This window comes from Pleurodeles waltl, chromosome 2_2, assembly GCF_031143425.1.
Source record: "Pleurodeles waltl isolate 20211129_DDA chromosome 2_2, aPleWal1.hap1.20221129, whole genome shotgun sequence".
Lineage (NCBI taxonomy): Eukaryota > Metazoa > Chordata > Amphibia > Caudata > Salamandridae > Pleurodeles > Pleurodeles waltl.
The window spans coordinates 1124657377-1124674143 of NC_090439.1; the positions used below are offsets into that span (position 1 = coordinate 1124657377).

The 16767-nt window shown below is 42.5% G+C and overlaps 1 long non-coding RNA gene across 1 annotated transcript in view; it reads left to right on the top strand.

Moving 5' to 3' along the window:
* The window catches only part of LOC138282924 (uncharacterized), a 47574-nt gene extending 31341 nt beyond the window's left edge, over positions 1-16233 (top strand). The window contains exons 3-4 of the long non-coding RNA XR_011201024.1: positions 5228-5266; positions 16005-16233. This is a non-coding gene — a long non-coding RNA (uncharacterized lncRNA). The remainder of the gene's footprint in view (positions 1-5227; positions 5267-16004) is intronic.
* Positions 16234-16767: the final 534 nt, after the last annotated feature.

Below are 16767 nucleotides of genomic sequence, written 5' to 3' on the forward strand. Positions count from 1 at the left end.
TCTGGCCCAATGTTATACTTACATTATGAGGCAGAGAAGGGTCACTTCTGGCCTACTGGTAAAGCTCTTGCACTGTCAGTAGGTTGAAGGTTCAAATCCTAGTATATCATGACAGTGTTTCTGTTTATTTTCTAGTATTTTGATTTTTAAACATTCCTAGTGATGGAACATTGAAGACTTTTTCCCCTCACAATCTGTGGGGTGAATGTCATAGCTAAGTCTAGGCACTGCACAGTAAGGAGTTACCTCTGACCTAATGTTTAAGGTCTCAGACATGCACACTAAAGTTTAAGGGTTCTAGTCTAGGTGAGTCTGTGGTAATTTCCTGCTTATTTTTTTTTCCTCTATAAATATTTAAGGTACATACTGAAAGGTGATCTCACTCTTTTTTATTCATAAAAACATTTCTTTTAAATTTGTCCGGAAGTATCTCATTCTAAGTATATCATTCGTCAAAGCCTAAATCACTCTCTCTCACTCACTTTCTCTCTCTCTCAAGGTTAGGTGGTTAGGGGTGTTGGCCGCAGGGACTGGCAGCAGACCAGGCCCTTCAGGCAACCGCACCGGTGCAACCGCACCGCACCGGTCGAAGGCCATGCATGGCGCAAGGTTGGGTGCTTATAGGGGGTTGGGCACAGGGCCTGGCCATAGGCCATGCCCTGCTGCCAACCACCTCCACGCACAGCCAAAGGGCATGCACGGTGGTGGTTGGATTAATGTATAGTAATGAAAATTACTTCATGGTAAAAAAAACATAGAAATTCCCTCAAAAAAACAAAGGTTACATGGACATTATAGTTAGGCTCACATTTTAAACGTACAAAGCCATAGAAATTCACCTGTTACTGTTAGAGTTATCTCAAGTAACTATAACTCGTGCCCTAAGGTAACTATAACTCGAGCCCTCACCATGCACTGCTAATTACCTCACAAATTACAGCAGTCGTAAAAATATTCACGAAAAAAATATGCATGGCGGGGGCGCAAGTTATAGTTACCCTAAGGCATGATATAATATATATGTATTTATGTACACTGGAGCACACATTTCAGCCGCAGAGGCCATTCCCTGATAAAAACAAAATGGCAGTGAAAAAAAGAATACATATATATATAAACACACACACACACATACATATATATATCTATCTACATATATATGTATATATATATTTAAACATAAATCATTACACAGCATCCGAGAGGCAATATTCACCAGCTTCTCAAAGCAGGAATGACGCAGGCACCATCCATCAACTGTGAAGTACAAAGTGCAAAGTGCTCTCCACACAAAATGGCAAAGCGTTTCGGCCTGAGCCTTCGACTGGCCATTGAGTAGATTGTGAAGTCAGTGTATTTAAATCATGTGATCACCCAACATTCACCAATAAAAATCCATGATCATTTGATATCACCTAAAAGGCATTTCCAATCGATTTTGTAACCCAAATTTAGTTCACTTGTCTTAATTGGAGATCAAATTTACCCTAAACATAAATGTATCTCATTAAATCAATATATATGTTTATTCCCTTCCTTCGAAGATTTTCTTTTTAGGTAAAGTACCATTTCTATGTTGTTTAACAATGCACATTTATCGACATTAGGGGATTCCATTTGAAACAAAGACTGTTCTATAAACAATGTATATCATTTTTACATCTCTCCTCACATTGGGTTATTTATTCACGGTAAAGTACCTAGAACATATTGAGCTAAATATGAAGCATAACCAAAACAAAAAGGCTGCTAAATTCTGTAACTTCATGTAAGGGGATACTTTTCCCCATGAGGATCTTATTTGTTTCATTAATTTGATAACCCCATGATATCTTTCGGTAATCATCTCTAAGGTCTAACTAACTCTTCACAAAGGTTCAAGATGGACAATCCAGTTCAAAACATGTCTCTTATTAAATGACCCCTTTTGGATCTTTTCTGTTTTTTATTGTTTTTTATCTGTTCTTTATCTCCTATAGGTGTCTATGTAACTCTATTTAACTCTGCATCCATGTTCAACCCCCATGGCATTTCAGTTCCAATTAGAATAATCCATTTGGATTCCATCCTCCTCAATCTTTGTTCTCGGTCTCCACCTCTATCATTCTGTTTAATATGTTGAATGCTGTAGTATCTCAAGTCTTTTTGTTCACCCTGATATATACAATATATACTATTTCACCAAATTTCTATCAACACCTGGGGGTCAGGGAACCCGACCCCTTTATGTACATTGCAGCACACATTTTAGCCCCAGGGGCCATTCCTTGATAAAAACAAAATGGCGGCTGCAGCAGTCCCCGGGGCTGAACTATGGGGTCGATGGTAGATAATTGAGTCAGGGTAGAGGTTCCCTGACCCCAGGAGGTTGATTGAAATGCAGTGAAATAATAGATAATGGGCTGTAAATGCCTATATATTAGTTTTTTTCATGTTTCCCGAAATCCACAGATCCACCCATGGGGCTCAGGGCGGCCCCGTGTATATCAGCGGGTGAATCCAGGGATTTCGGGAAACGTAATAAAAATACATACTCTCTTAGCCACTCAGATACCCATACAGATACTCTTATACTCACTGTGACACCCAGACAGTCACTCTCACACCCAGTCGTACACCCAGGCAGACACTGTTACCCCCAATGTGACACCAAGACAGACTTTTACACACTCACTAAGACCCCCATACAGACACTCTCACACCCACACATACACTGTCACACCCACTCACAGACCCAGGTATACACTCTCACACTCCCTCACAGACCCATCCAGACACTCTCACATCTACTCACACACCCACCAGATACTCTCACATCCTGTCACTACACTAACACTTTCACAACCACTTACACCCCCAGAGACACTTTCATACACACTCACACACTCTCACACACCCTGATAGACAGTCTCACACCTACGCACACACTTGGACAGCCACTCTAACAGCCACTTTCACAACCAGGCACACACTGTGACAACCAGATAGATAGTCTAACACCCTCTTTCACAGCCAGACAGACAGACAGGCAGACATTCTGACACTCACTGTCACACCTAGACAGATGCTGTCACACCCACTCTCACGCCCCGACACACGCTGTCACACCCAGGCACAAACCTATCACCCACTCTTACACCTGGTCACACATTCTCACACCTACTCTCATGGCCAGGCACATACTCTAACACCCAGGCAGACACTCTTGCACCCACTGTGACACACAGGTTGACACTCTCACACCCACTCTCACACCAAGGCAGATATCCTCACAGCCACTTTAGAACCAGTGACAACCACACAGATACTCACACAGTCTTGGCTGGCGTAACCAGACAGGGAAAGTTGCGGCTGCCTTTTTGTTGTATTGCGAAAGGGTCCAGGAGCTAAAATGTGGGCAGGAATGGATATGAACGGGTAAGGTTATAAGTTCCTTCACCCAGGGGTTTTAGTTGCAATGTGGCACAATAGTTAATTATGGATGTAGAATTAAAAAAATGTGATTTATTTGGTATTTTCAAGATCAGCAGATGGATTCGCAGATCCGGCTGATATTTAAAAGAAATAGGAATAAAAAAGTTAAAATTAATGTCTATGGTAAAGGGGTTGGCACTGAAAAGAGCCTTTGTGATTATAGTGTGTACTTGATAACTACATATGAAACTGGATGCAATCTTTCAAGATCTGCAGGAACATCCAGTTGTCTTTGTCTGCTAGGTGAACTCCATCATTTCTATATATACACCATCCACATCAAATGGCAAATTATTGTGGTATATAAAGCCCTTGTTATGGTCTCTGACGAATGCAGAAACAATTTTAATAAGATGTTTCCTGGAGTTGGCTGTTTGTGGACAGAATTCACTTGACCACTTTTACTTCTGCTTTTGGAAAATGTTAGAAAAAACAAAGGCAGTGTGTGGGAACAGTGCCATTAATTTCCCAAAGGTATCCTTCATTAGGATTTCCAATCCTACCCCAGTAACTGTGCCTAGGTCATTGCCACCACAGTGCACAATCATGAGGTCTGGATGTTGGCAATCATTAATGCGTTCAACTAAAGGGAGTAATTTATGCCACTTTACCCTCTTTGGCTAACCCAAGTAATATCCACATTAGAGAAACCCAGGTCCCTGTCAATGCCACTTTTTCTACCACTCTCTCTGGCCTAAAATACATAGCTATGATCCACAATCTACACTCTGAGGATTTTGGAAGGAAGCTGGAGTACCACACAGGACAAGGCTGCATTTGAATGTGGCAGTATTGAAATAGAGTGCAGTTTAAATGGAGGCTACCAGTTAAACATTTCATTGGTTGTTGTGAATATGTTGGTGCTTAAAACTAGGTAGTGATATTGAGAAAAAAGTAAGCAGAAGTTGAATTGGCTTTGGAGAAATTGCAAAAAGTATTGGTGTTTGGGATGTGTTTAATTTTTTAAACATTCAACCACACCTGCTAGATATGCTTTAGGAGTAAGCAGAAACAGTATGAACTCGTGACCTACTGCAGAAGGAGAATGTTGCAGACTATAATACCATTGTAGCACAGCTACGGGAGCAAGAAAGGTATACAAAAGACTAGACTGTGAGTTTCTATTCACAGTTCTAATGGGAATTTTTTTTTTTAAAGTTTAATTTGCTGTAAATATATTTTTAATAGAAACAGATGTACATATTACATTGGTTTAGAATAGATAGTAAAAACTAATTTTGTACTGCCACGTGGATCTGCGGATCTGCCGCAGAGTTACATGGGGGAGGCCGGGCTGAGCACTGCGGTGGATCTGCGGATCATTGAAATATGTTAAAATGCAGTAACGTGGAGAAAAACATATATTACTTACATCCTATATAAATACCACTAGTAGTACACTAGTACCACCACACCCATTGTTGGTAATATGTGAAGAATTTAATTTTTTTTAAATCTACCAGATCTGCAGATCCGGATCCACAAATCCCTCCGGATCACATGATCGCAACAAGGAACCATAGAGTATGGTCTGTCTATCTTTTGGTACCACGGAGGACCTGCGGATCCCAAAAAAACAATTTTTCTTTTAATTCTCTCAGATTTCTCATATAACTTTAACAGTCTTTTTTTGTGTCACTTGTACTAGCTTTTCACTATTTATCAATGCAATATCCTTTATTTCCACTATGATTGCTTTACAGTGGTACAAATGTGTTGTGCTTTATTATTAACACATGCTTTTTCATTGCAGAATATAAAACTTTACGAAGTAATTGTATGACATAAAAGTGTAAGTACTATTTCTATTTTCTTTCTTTTGACATGCATTAATTGACCCGTTTACCACAGTAATGTATGTAAATAATTACATCCTTTAAAACTGATACACCACCCATAAATATTCTGAACAGATGGCCAGCCAAACTGGCACGCACACTTACAAGTGCCCACCACTCCTCCTCCCTGCCATGGCACTGCCCTGCTCTAAACTCCTATGGCTCAGTCAGGCAGTGACAAATTTGTCACTGCCTGACTGAGCAGGGGGACGATGCTCCTGCGCTATTAAGGAGGAGCCACCCTTGACTGAGACACCAAGATATACACTTATCAATCTAGTAACACACCAGCACAAACACTCACTGATACACTGACACAGCCATGCACACACTCATAACATGAGCTTAAAAAACCCTAGAAATTCACTGAAAAAAACATAGGTTACAGGAATGTTATAGTTAGGAAATAGAATAAAAAAACCCTTACAAATTCAATGAAAAAAACAAAGGTTACAAAGAGCTTATAGTTAGGCTTACATTTCAAATGTACAAAACTATAGAAATTCAGCAGTTATAGTTACCTTGCCTGACTATAACTTACGCCCTTGCAATGCACTGCTTATGACCTCACATATTACATCACTTATGACATGGTTGGTGACATCACTCATGACATCTCAAATGACATCAGTGATGATGCCATCCACCTAACCACTCACACCCCACTCACACTCCCATACAACCTCTTTATACACTCTGTCACACACCCATACAACTACTCACATACACACTCTTAGACCATGCATGTACTCATCCACCCACTCACTCATTTTTACAACCACTTACACACCCATTCACTCACTCACAGTCACACAAGCACTCACACACCCATATTATTACTGAAATACTGACTTATATACACAGCCACACACTTGCCCATACAGTTATTATTACCGTCACTTATGCTCCAAAAACAGTCACTAGCACAGCCACTCACATACCTATACACTTACTCATAGACCCACTCACTCACCAATACAACCACTCAACACCAAGTCATACAGACATATGATCATTCTGACCCTGTCTCACTCACCCATACAGCTACTCACACATCCATTCACTCACCCATACAACCAGCAACACAACCACTCACTCACCCAGACACTCACACACACACACACTTACTTAGTCATAGAAGCACGCACAGAGTCACTCAATCACCAGTACAGCTACTCACACAACCACTTATACACATAGCTACTCACACATCAATTTATTTACTCATTCAGCAACACAGAAAACCACTCAATTACTAAAAACAGCTACTGTCACAGCTATTGACCAATTTGTACAGCTGCTCACACAACAATTAACAAATACATTATGACACTCACTCATCCACTCCAATGACATACAACAGAAATATTATCACTAATCAGCAGTACCAAAAGAATATTAATTTAAGTTATGCAGTAGCTTAGTATCTATCTTTAAGTCTCATAAACATTCTTGTAAACACTTACAGCTTGATTACCATCTTAGTGGATGGAATACTCCATCACAAATGTGACGGATATTCCGTTCGCTGTATTACGATCTCCATAGGATATAACGGGATCATAATAGGGCAGACGGGATATCCGTCACGTTTGTGATGGAGCAACCCTGCCCTCCTAGATTGTTATCAGGCGCTTATGCTGTCCGGGTCATGTCATCAGTGATGTCATTAACCGAGTCATGGGTGATGTAATATGTTACGTCATAAACAGTGCACCCCGGGCTGTAAGTTATAGTTAAATGAGGTAGCTTGACTGCTGAATTTATATGGTTTTGTACTTTTAAAATGTCAGCCTGACTATAACGTCCTTATAACCTTTGTTGATTCCAGTTAATTTGTAAGGTGTTTTCAATTCTGTTTCCTAACTATAAAGTTCCTGTAACCTATGTTTTTTTGTGAATATATATATATATACATATATATCTTCAAACAAAGATGGTCTAAAGGTTGCTGGGTGGTGCACTCCACTGCCGGTGCTCGTGACGGAGAGGACCAATCTCGTAAAATATAATTCACCAAAAGTATTCACTGCACTCCATGAAGTTCAATTAGTGCCTATTTATTGATGCCAAATTAACAACCACCAACGCGTTTCAACTCCCTAAGGAATTGGACTTCATGGAGTGCAGTGAATACTTTTGGTGAATTATATACATATATATATATATATATATATATATATATATATATATATATATTTCTTTCTTTTTTCAAGGAGGTTATAGTTAGGTTCAGATTTTACATGCACAAAACCATAGAAATTCAGCTGTTATAGTTAAAGCTATTTCAAGTAACTATAACTTGTGTCTTATGGTAACTATAACATGTGCCCTTGTCCTGCACAGTTTTCTCATCAATAATGTTATTGCAAATGTTACAGTGATATTATCAATGATGTCAAAAAAGATGTCATTAGTGGTGTAATATCTGGAGTAATTAGAAGTGCATGGTGAGGGTGCTAGTTATAGTTGCCTTAGGGCACAAGTTATAGTTACTTGAAATAACCCTAACAGCTGAATTTCTATGGTTTTGTGCGTGTAAAATCTGAACCTAACTATAACCTCCATGTAACCTTTGGTTTTTTAGTAAATTTCTAAGGTTTTTTTTAATAACATTTCATAATCATAACGTCCCAGTAACCTATGTTTTTTTAGTGAATTTATAGTTTTTTTGTAACATTAAGTAAGGTGCCCATTGCAATGCACAGTGGGGGGTTGGATGCAAGGCCTGGCCTGTCATTGTGCTGCCCCCACCCAAGCTTGCTGCTCCTGCCCCCCTCCTTGTCATCCATTGTCCAAGTCCATGCCACTGCTCCCTCATTACAGCCCTGTGTGGCCGTTGTTCTGCCACTGCCCTTCCCACCTGCCCTGAACAGTTGGCCTGTTGCCCCATCCACCTCCTCCCTACCCTCTGTTGTCCAAGTCCATGCACCAGCCCCCTCCCTCCTGCCCTGCATGGTCCGATAGGTTGCCACTGCCCCCTTCCTCTTGCCTTTCATGGTCTGTTATGCTGCAACTGTCCCTCCTGTCTGTCTGGTATGTTCAGCTTGCTGCCCTTGCCTCTTTCCCCTCTAGTTTCTATTGTTCATGCGCATGACCATGTCCCCTCCCTATTGCTTTCCATGGTCTGTTGTGCCGCACTGCCGTCCAGCTTGCCCTGTGTGGTGTATTGTGCTGTTCCAACCCCGGGCGCCTGTGTGTAAGGTCAGTTTGGTGCCCCTGTCCATCCCTCCTGCCCTCTGTGATCCAATGTACCATACTTGCCAACATTGTGAGCTTTGCAAGAGGGAGATTTTGAAAAAAACCTGGGACATCGATTTTCCTCATTGTCCTACATTGAAAAAGAGGAGATTTTAGGCAGGAGCCATATAAAATAAAGCCCTTTTGGACTTAAAAACATCGATAGTCTCCTGCCTGAATCAGGTCTATTGGGATGTATGGTTGCACTGCCACTGTCTCTTCTTTCTGCCCTCGATGGTCTATTATATTGCCACAGCCTCTTTTGTCTGTCCTGCATGGTTGGCTTGCTGCCCCTGCTCCCCTTTGCTCTGCCCTCCATGGTCCGTTGTGCTGCCACTGCCCCTCACGCCAGCCCAGCGTGGTCAACTTGTTGCCTCTGCACCCTCCTCCCTGCCCTCAATTATGAGTCTGTGCCCCTGACCTCTGCTTCCCCACTGTATTTTAATGAACAACTAGATTGTTAACATTCTTTATTTATTACAAATGTGTAGCAAGCCTGACATCATTTTGAAGTCATTAAAACTGTAATACCTAAAGCATTTCCATTAGAAATTATAAAAATTAGAGTATCTTATTACTATAGAAATTATGGTTAGGGCTCTAAAAAACTAAAATGAAGACATATTTTCTGAGTTCTCAAATAGCGACAAAACACTTTTAAATTATTCGCTATCACTATGTTTTTTCATCAGGTTGTTCACTTAATTATTTGTTATACTTAGGGAAGAGGATGTGGCGTTACAGCCAGAGCTGCAGACTTTTTAACTGGGGAACGAGGTTTGAGTTTCAGTGTCAGCTCAACATCCTGTGATTCTGAGCAAATCACTTAATCTCTCCATACCTAAAACCAAAATGAATGTGTCCTTGTGCAATGTAACTGATGCTCATGTAAACATACCAATACTTTCGGGTCAAGTATGTATTATATAAAATTGCAAAAAAACAAAATAATGAAGTGTTTTGCACACTTTTGTCATTGGGCTATACTCGGGCTACATTTGGGTGAAATTTGTGCTACATTTGGGCTCTTTTTTTCTCTGGTGGCCATCTTAGGAGACTTATTTGTTATGGAACTGAAAGTTTGTCGAGCATACGTGATAAGAATTTGCAATGCTATTAAGGATACGGAGGAGAGGATTATGCTTCTTCTTTGCTGTTTATTAATTCGCAAACCACAGCAGCCGATAAAATAAAACGTATACAAAAACTACAAATCCCATAAACATGACGTCAAGCCTCACTACCAATGGACATCCATACTGCCATATATCTGCTCAAACCGCCATAGTCGTTCCTCTTTCTTTGCAGTGAGGAATAAAGTCTCAAAAATGATAAACAGACAGTCTTCAAGAAAAATTTGGCACTGAATCCAATGACGAATCTGCAGATTCCTCAAAACGGCAGACCAACATAGCCGAAAGAAGACTCATTCTTCATTAATTGGATCACAAAGTCTTCTGATTGGATGCTGGAATAGAAGAAAAAATGTGTACTTAATATGTAGTTGTATATTGTCTGAATATATGCAATGCACCATGCAATCTTAGAGAAATGTACATTGCAATAAATAAAGCATGAGTTACAAGACCATGAGATCAAAATGGCATTGAATCACATGAAAAATAAACTGAACACTAAGCTTATACAGCATAACTGGGTGGGTAAGGTATATCCATTGGGTGTGATAATCCTCGCCTCCGTTTCCTTAATAGAATTGAAAATTCTTATCACATATGCCTGAAAAGTTTTCATTCTATAGCAGGACCGGAGGCTCGGATTATGCTTGTTTAAAGCTGTTGTAAGACAACCGAGGCTACATCCAAAACCAGTTTACAATAAAACATCTTGAATGTAGAGTACAATGACCAGTCTGCTGCCCTCATTATTTCTTGTAACTGAGAGCCGAGAGAAAAGGAATTTGATGCCATGGCACCTCTCACAGAGTGGGTTCCAAAGACAAAAGTATCTATTCCTGCCTCAGTCAGAATCCATCTCACCCAGCAAGCTAAGGTTGCAGAAGATACTAGATGAAAAGGTTTTTGAAGTGAAATTAACAATTGGCCCCCCAGGAGATTGACAAAATTCTCTGGTACGGTCCTCATGCTCCTTTAAACACTGTACCACACATAGTTTGGAATCGTCTGGATAGCTAGGATAGGTTACTTGCATTGAACCAGTCTTCGTTCCCCTGGAAATAGAAAAAGTAACTCCATTTGGAAAGAACACACAACCCGAAATATCTAAAGCTCTCACATCAGACACCCGTCTGCATGATGCTAAACTCAATAAGATCGTCAATTTAGCCGATAACTGGTTTCTGGATAAGTCTACATTACAAGGCCAGTTTTGCAAAAAATGTAGGAAGATATTTACATCCCACAGGTGTGCGTACTTCGGTTGAGGAGGGTTAGCCAAACGGATACCTTTCATGACTCTAGACACAAGAGGGTGCTCCCCTACTGGCTTCCCTTCTAGGAAGACATGACCCGCTGAGTTAGCGGATCTGTAATTATTTACTGTGCAGAAACTCAGTATTATGATGCTAGTTCCACCAAAAAATTTACTACAGTAACAATTGGGGGCCCCCAAGGTATCCAAATTCCGAGGGTTGCACCAACCCACCCATCAGCACCATGCCAAGGCATAACGTCTATGGGTGGAGTCTAACCAAGATGCTGATAAGAAAGAAGCAGATTGCTCCGAAAGGCCTGGCAGAAGCCAACGTTGCCTGAAATGCACCAAGCCATGAGTTGTAATTTGTCTTGGGTCAAAAGAGGATGTGTCTGCCCCGCTGGGTCCAGCAACAATTCCAGGATTGGGGGAATCTGGACTGGAAAATCCCTGGACATTTCCAGAAGAACTGGAAACCAAGGCTGAGCCCGCCAAAAGGGAGTGATCAAAATCAATTCTGCTTTCTGCTTGACCGACTGAGACGCCACCCTGGGTATCATCACAAAGGGGGGAAAAGCATACAGGAGTGGCCATGTCCACTGTTGGAGAAAGGCATCTGTGGCCATTGCCAGGGGATCTGGTCTCCAAGAATAGAACCGCTGCAGCTGGTGGGAGAGGCGGAATGCAAAGAGGTCTAGGTGACACTGCCCCCACCTGCTTTGGAGGGCTCGAAAAACCGAGGGAAGGAGTTTCCACTCGCTGGAATCCCTGAGGAATCTGGAGTTCCAGTCCGCTACCGTATTGAACTGACCTGGCAGGTATTCTACTGTTACTGAGATCTGGCTTTGAAGACAATAGTGCCAAAATGCCTTTGCTATCTCTGCTAGGACCCGAGACCTTGTCCCGCCTAGCTTGTTGACGTAGCATACTGCTGAGATGCTGTCCATGCGCAGGAGAACGCAACAGTTGGAGAGAGGGGCCAGAGTTTTAATGGCAAAAGAGCCTGCCAAGAGCTCCAAGCAATTTATGTGTAGCTGAGACTCTTCGCACGACCAATGCCCTTCTGTGGAAACGGAATCACATCTGGCTCCACAACCTAACTTGCTGGCGTCTGATTCCAGAATGATATCTGGGCGAATTCCGAAGATGGCCCTGCCGTTCCACGCTGCCATGTGGTCGAGCCACCACTGAAGCTCGCACCACGTCTCTTGAGTGAGAGTGATGAGTTCTGTGTACAAAAGACCCTTTTGAAGATGACAAATTTTGAGACGTTGTAGCGCCCTGTAATTTAGGGGCCCTGGAAATATGGCTTTTATAGAAGACGCTAAAAGCACCGCTATCCTGGCCAGAACCCTTAGGGATAGCTTGTCTTTCTGGAGAGTGGTCCTGATCTCCTTCCAGATTGATTGTAACTTCTGGGCCGGAAGAGATAGGAGAGAAGAAACAGAGTCAATCTGGAAACCCAGAAATTCCATCTGACAAGATGGCGTCAGAGCGGATTTCTTTACATTGATCAGGAATCCCAGTTCCTGAAGCAACTGTACGGTCCAATTTAAATGTTGCATGAGGAGATGAGCATCTTGTGCCATCAGCAACATATTGTCCAGATAGACGATCATCCGGACCCCTTTGGCTCGAAGACTTTCTACTGCGGGAGGCATAACTTTGGTGAAACACCAGGGTGCGGAGGAAAAGCTGAATGGGAGAACCTTGAAGTGGAACCATTGGTTGTCTCACTGGAATTGCAGATATTTCCTGTGAGGAGGAAATATCGCGATTCTGAGATAAGCATCTTTCAGGTCGAGGCGTACCATCCAGTCGCCTACCCTGAGAATGTCCCTGAGCAGATGGATCCCTTCCATCTTGAAGTGTTGGTACAGAACCCAGGTATTGAACTCCTTCAGACTGATCACAAGGCGTGACACTCCACCCTCTTGTTTACTGTAAAAATATTGCTGCAGTAGCCTGAAGGGTCAGGCTGACACTGAGCAATTGTGTCTTTGAGTAACAATTGTTGGACTTCTTGCCGAACAAAAATTAGATCTAGTTGGGAAAAATGGATAGGAGGCGGCAAGGACCTCTATTGGGGTATCCCAAAGAATTCTAGGTGGAAGCCTGCAACTGTCTCTAGAACCATTGGTCCGATGTTAGTGCCGACCAGTTATTTAGGAAAAACCTGGTCCTTCCCCCTAGGGCTACCCGAGCAGATGAAATCAAGCTTACCTTGAGTGTTGGAGCCGGAGTTGTAGTTGGCCTTGAAGCCACCTCTGTTGAAGTGGGCACGGCCTGCTTGGGCTCTGGCCGGGTAAAAGGTGTCTCGGGGAGTTGAGAATCCTCTGCCTGCTGTGTTGTAGGAGGACTGAGGGCTATTGGAGGCAGCACAGCCGGACAGGCGCCCTCGAGGTCTGCCGGCCCTGGCAAAAACCTGATTCCAAAAGACTTTGTTCATCGAGGTCTGGGCTTTATCCAGCGCAGTAAATCTATGGACAAACTTGCCCAAATCTTTTACAAATTTGTTGCAGAAGAAGAGGCCATCAACAAGGGGCCCTGGTTCCGTGCTTGCAAGATCTGCCAGCTTCGGGTCTATTCGTTGGAGGATGGATAGTCTCCAGGGCCTCCCTTAGCCTTCCAATCACAAAGGTATCCAAGATCAAGAAAGAACTGGGAAAGTTCTGACGAGGCTGGACAGGATCTCCCTGAGACAGCTGGCCAGGATTGTGGGACTATCATCATCCTCGATCCAGGCCATATTCCTAGGCCCTCTTCACTACAGGGCTCTACAACATTTGAAGGCATGGCACCTCAGATGGGGAGTAACATACTCAGAGTTGACATCCCTCTCCCAGGAGGCCATGACAGAGTTACAGTGGTGGATAGACCACATGGACGCTTGGACGAGCAGAACAATCTTCGTATCCTCTCCGGACCTTATCATAGAATCGGATGCCAGCCATCAGGGTTGAGGGGCCAAATGTGGATAGATTTTGATGGGGGGGGCGATGGACTCAACAGGAACTCAATCTGCTTATCAACTGCCTGGAACTCCTGGCAGAATCTTTCACGATCAAGTCCCTGACGTGGGACAGAGTCTCTTGTTATATTCTCTTGAGGAGGGACAATGTGTCCGCAGTCCACTGAAGCCCAATCTGCCTGGGTGGCACCCGCTCGAGGACGTTGGGATAACTGGTGAAGGATTTGTGGCATTACTGCCTCCAGCACCAAATCTCAATGACAGTGGAATATCTTCTGGGAACACAGAATAGCCTAGCAGACTGGAACTCCAAACATTTGGAGGACGCCAGCAGCTGGCAATTGGACAGGAGGGTCTTTACGGGCCTCATAGATCGCTGGGGTCCGTGTTAAGTGGATCTCTTTGTGTCCAGACTGAACGTACAACTATCTAAGTACTTCAGTTGGCACCCGGACCCGGGGGCGGCAGCAGTGGATGTGTTCCTACAGGAATGGGGAACGGAGCAAGCTTATGCTTTTCCCCCTTTCATGCTGATACCGAGTGTGACAGCTCAGGTGCGTTGTCAGAGGGCATCAGTGGTTCTGATAACCCCCATGTAGAGATCACAGGTGTGGTTCCTGGCACTGCTTGAACTCTCTTACGGCTTCCTGCTTCTGATCCCAGTTTTCCTGCAGGTACTGCTCGATCCACGGGGTCAACCACACCCTCTAGTTCTTCAGGGTCACCTCAGACTCATGGCATGGAGAATTTCAGGCATCCATGGGAAGACATCAGACTTTCAGAAGGGGCTGAAAGATTCATCCAACAGGCTTGGGCCCCGGGGACTTGTAAAAATATATATGTTGGGTTTGTTTGTGTGTAGAAAGACAATTAGATTTCATTGGGGTCCAAGTTACAGATATCTTAATTTTTTTGGCAGAATTGGCTGACTCTGGCTTATCATATTGCACAATGAATTCCTTTAGGTCAGCAATTTCGGCAGGTCATTCTCCTTTTCATAGCACACCCGTGAGAGAACATCCTTGGGTTTGCAAATTGCTCAAGGGCATCAGGATATTTAGATCCCCGGAACTTCGATACTCAGGTATGAGGGATGTTCACGTAGTATTATGTTTCTTATCTTCATGGCAGGATAACCAATACCTCTAGAGGAATGAGTTATCGGTGAAGTTAGCAATGCTACTATGCCTCATATCCTATAAAAGGGCATCCAATGTGAGAGCTCTAGACATTACTGCTAGAGTGTTTTCACTGGATGGAGTCACCTTTACTATATCTAGGTGAACCAAATGCAATACCAGGTCAGAAACTTAGCCAGCTTTTGAGAGTTCACCTAAATTGTGTGTGGTCAGATGCTTTAAGGCTTATGAAAAGATAATGGCAGAATGCCTACCACCGGGAGAAAGACAACTGTTAATTTCCATCAAGAAGCCATTTAAATCATTATCCTCCCCTTCTATTGCAAAGTTGGTAAAGTGGATTATGGCAGAGGCAGGATACAATGTTCAGTGTTTTGGATCACACTCCACTAGAGGAGCCATGGCTTCTTAGGCCATAGAGGTAGGTGGCAGATTGGAGGATATTCTTAACACACCTGATTGGTCTTCTGAATCTACTTTTAAACGGTTTTACTTTAAACCGATCCACAAAGCGGCTGCTCTGGTGGTGTGTAAGATTTGAATATGCATAATCCTTGCCTCTGGGCCTGACATAGAATGAGAAATTTCCTAGCTATCCAGAAGGAAAGTTTCAATTCTATTAAGGACAAGGAGGCAAGGATTATACCACCCGACACAGCATACCCGTGTCCCTCTCCCAGACAGAGATCATACCAAGGACAAGCGTGAGAGGTGGTATTGTGTTTTAAAATAATTCTATGATGTGTTTTCTTCACTGTATGATGATCCTATCTCAGATCCTATATCAGATTGACTACGATGAGGTTTCTTCTTTTGAGTCATATCAAGATTGTAAAAAAGTTTGTGTTTGTGTTACAGGGATTATTGTGTAATGTTATGAATACAAGTCGCTTTGAGTAGAATGAGTTCAGAGATGGTGTTTTTTCTCAACCATTAGATTGACTTTTTCAGGAATGAATACCACAACAAACTGATGCTGCTTGAACTTAACCGTCTGCAGTGAAGCTGAGGAAGGACTCGGAGAGCGGGGGATATATATGGACAATCAGACTATTATAGGATTGGACATTGTTTACCATCGATACCGTGTTATGAACCATGGGATAGGTAGTGTTCTGTTTTTTTTCTTTTGTTGAACTTTGAACTGGCTGTTTAATAAAAGTGAAAAAGAAATGCATAATCTTCGCTTCTGGTCCTGACACAGAATGTCAGACTTCATTCTCATATGGCTGAGAAAGATAGTGTGAATTTACAGAACGTATGCTCTCATTTTAGCTTCTGGATCACCTTCTATAACCCCTGTGGGAAAATAATGAGAAAACTGTTTTCTCTCAAACATGATTCATGAAATCTGAGCAGGGTAAAATCACCTTAAAACACTCCATAATTCTTAAAATTAGTATGGTACTATCAACAAATGATTTATATTTGACTTAAATCTTTATCACCCTTTATATGTTCTTGTTTTTGTGATTCTCTAAACCTGCCATTCACAACAATGCACTTCAGTGGGTGCTATCATGTATTTTGGTCCCTAGATGGCTGCCAGCACTTCCTAGTTGAAGTGCTGGCAGCCAATCAGATCTCACCATGCGATTTGTGCTTAGGCTCCGCCCAGATATACACATTTGGTTTTCTTTAAATATCTCAAAAACTACTTAAAGGATTTACACCAAATAACAAAAAAGGGTGCTTTCAGGACCAAGACCTACCT